This window comes from Arachis hypogaea, chromosome 14 (assembly GCF_003086295.3).
Source record: "Arachis hypogaea cultivar Tifrunner chromosome 14, arahy.Tifrunner.gnm2.J5K5, whole genome shotgun sequence".
Lineage (NCBI taxonomy): Eukaryota > Viridiplantae > Streptophyta > Magnoliopsida > Fabales > Fabaceae > Arachis > Arachis hypogaea.
The window spans coordinates 100,291,868-100,294,963 of record NC_092049.1 but is presented as its reverse complement, the minus strand read 5'-3'; the positions used below and the strand labels follow the sequence as shown (position 1 = coordinate 100,294,963).

The window sequence follows — 3,096 nt, the reverse complement described above, 5'->3', positions numbered from 1 at the left end:
ATATACCAAAATGCAAAAATGAGAGGAGAAACAAAAATAGGTCAGAGTTCTCGTGAGTACTTATCGCAAACGTTATATAGAATCGAAGAGAAAGTCGAAATGAATGCATGGCCACAAACGGGTCTTTGATTGAAGCTTTGGATTGAGAGAAAAGTGGATGTGAATGTTGAATCGGTGCTTCCTTCTCTTCTCTCTTCGTGGCTCACTCCCTCTTTGGTGAATACAATGTGATTTTGTATAAGTGAGGGAATACCCCTTTAAGTGAGGGACAATTTTGTAACTTTTGTCCCTTGGCCCCATCTAGGACAAAAATCTTTAACATAAGTGTTCCGTTTTTATCCTAAATATTTTTGTGGTCAATCCTACATTTTTACTTCTCTCATACGCAATACCAGGAAGACTTAAACCTATACAATTAATCATAACGTTGATATGTATTTTCCACAATTAATTTTATTTTTGCGCTTAATTTTATTTTCTAAGTTAATTTTTTTATCTGTAAATTTTCAAATTATAAATTCTGGATTTTTAACCCAGGCCGGATGTTTTAAATCCTCTTAGCTCAGTTTTAATTAATTAATTGATTATTTATTTATTATTTATCTGGATTTTACAAACCCAAGTTAACATGAAAGTTTAGAGATAAGAAAATGAGTAAAGGCTCGGATTTCTAATAGATTAAGTTCTTATTTTGTGACTCACTTGTTATCTAAATTAATCAAAGGTCAAATTTGATATTAGTTTATTGGAGTCAATCAACCCGATTATCTAAACCATTCCACTCGAATGTTCTCCTAAGTTGACTTGACATTGAGACACCAAGTAACCTGGACACCCAAGTTAGTTTGAACACCTATAACAAGAAGAGAGAAGGCATTAATAAATAGAGAGAAAATTTTAAAATGTAACTAACGCGAATAGAATAAATTATATATTTATAATTGTATGTGGTATTTAATAAATCTCAAAATATTATTTTTATATATCTATAAATGTTGAAGAGAAAATATAAATTTTATAATAACTATGAAAATAATAAAGTGGTCGAATTGTTGAAAAGTTCTAATTCTTTTACTCATAACAAAGAAATAATTTTTTGAGTATGTTTCAAACATTAAATTCTGTTAGTATGTTATCCATGCTTTTTTAAAAAAAGAATAAGGACATCATTTTTTCTTACCCATATACACTACCACCACATTTGGAACTTCTGCATCCATCTTACGTTTCCAATATTTTTTAAAGCATAATGCACCCTTTCACTTCTTTGTAACCTATATTTAATATTCAAAAGCATATAATTTTCAATATATATGTAAAGATTCTTACACAAAATCTAATAGCATTATTATTATCGGTGAATATTTTAAATTTATATATAGAATCCAAGAGGCAAATTAAAACAAGTCAAAATAATAAAATATTCTTAGACAACACTTGTGAAATTTTCTTTTCTTTTGTTTATATTGGTATACCTCTTAGTAAATGGAGGAGATGTGATGATTTAATAAGCGAGAAAGATTCTATTTCACGAACATCTGGCACAATAATATTAACCAAGATTTTAAACTTGTATAAAATCTAGTCAGTTGTAAATTATTTGACATTACAATACAAGAGAAAGATCTACTATGGCTAGAAAAGGTGTAACACATACAATAGTAATATTGGTGGTTGGAGTGTTTATTTGTTTTTCCATTGTTGAATCCCATGATGCTCTCAAACAGTCTAGATCACCGCCGCCTCCATCAACAACAATTTCATTTGATTTGAAAGCATGTAATAAACAATGCGACAAACTCTATCAATCGGAGGAACATTTGTTGAGGGGATGCAAAAAGATATGCAATGATATGAATAAATGTTATGTTAGATGCAATCTACTTTATGATTATAACCCGGAAAAGTTGAAGTTATGCATTAAGAGATGTGATGATTCGTTTAGTTTACAAAGCTAAGAAGAATAACAAGTTCAATAAGTGCTTTATAGTAATAATAAGTACCTAAGTTACTTTGAAGTTTTTTGGTTTGATGCAATTTTTTTGTTTATACTATTCTATATGACTATTCTATGAAAATAAACAAGTATTGTCTTATTTTTTCTATGCGACATAAAATAGAATTGTCAAAGAGAAAATTAAGCTGATTATGATACTTATTAGTAGTACTCTTAATGAAATAAATCTTTCAAAAAGGTTTTTTTTTTCTTTGAACTTTTTATTTCACTACATATGTTTTCACTTACACTTTATATGATGTGAATTCAAAACACTATATGAGTGCTATGATTCATATTAGGTAATAAGGTCTTTGTCAAAATAACAAAAATTACACGAGAAAAAGAGTTTAATTGTACTTAAAATAACAAGGAGTTTATAAGTATTTATAGGACATTATTTTCTGAGTTAAATTTGCTTTAGATTCTCAAACATCCAAAATCTATAGATATTGTTGTCACAAATCTTTTCAAGCTGGCTAAGCTTGACTCATGTCACTACAAAATTTAAGAAACTTAGATATTTTTCTCAAGTTTTCTCAAGTTAAGATTTATCTCTACAAGATCAAGGTACAAAGAGTACAATAATGATGTATATGACATATATATACAGGATATGATATCCTTATTTGAAGATATTATAGAGTATAAGATCTACTCAAATATGTGTTTATTGATCTAGAATGTGATAAAAAATAACATAATAACACAACTTAGAATGCAAATAGCTAAGACGGCTCTTTTGAGGTAAGAAGAGTGTATAGAAAAATAAGATCGAGAACTCAAAATAAATTATTATAGAAAAAATCGAGTAGTACTTTATTTTACTTACTTCTTCTTAAGGTTCCTTGACTTGTATGTATATAGTGAAAAAGTGTTATAATGACATAGAAACCTGTACTTCCTTTATTATCTGCATTATCCCTTAAAAGTGCAAGAAATACATATCTTTTTTCCTAGTATATATAGTTTCACTACAAGAAAAATCATATGCTAGTAATTTATTTTGCCGTTAGCAGTAATATAAATAGTTACTAATACATTTAATGACAATTAGATACTATTTGTCCTAAACTTTGTTGCTAAATGGTTTTAGTAGT

The 3,096-nt window shown here is 28.0% G+C and overlaps 1 long non-coding RNA gene across 1 annotated transcript; it reads right to left on the bottom strand.

Annotated features, from left to right (window-relative positions):
• Positions 1-723: 723 nt before the first annotated feature.
• LOC140178862 (uncharacterized) lies at positions 724-2,077 on the bottom strand. The gene is made up of 4 exons (XR_011871834.1): positions 1,658-2,077; positions 1,476-1,538; positions 1,181-1,274; positions 724-853 (listed from the first exon to the last, which is right to left on the bottom strand). It is a non-coding gene; the product is annotated as an uncharacterized lncRNA (long non-coding RNA).
• Positions 2,078-3,096: the final 1,019 nt, after the last annotated feature.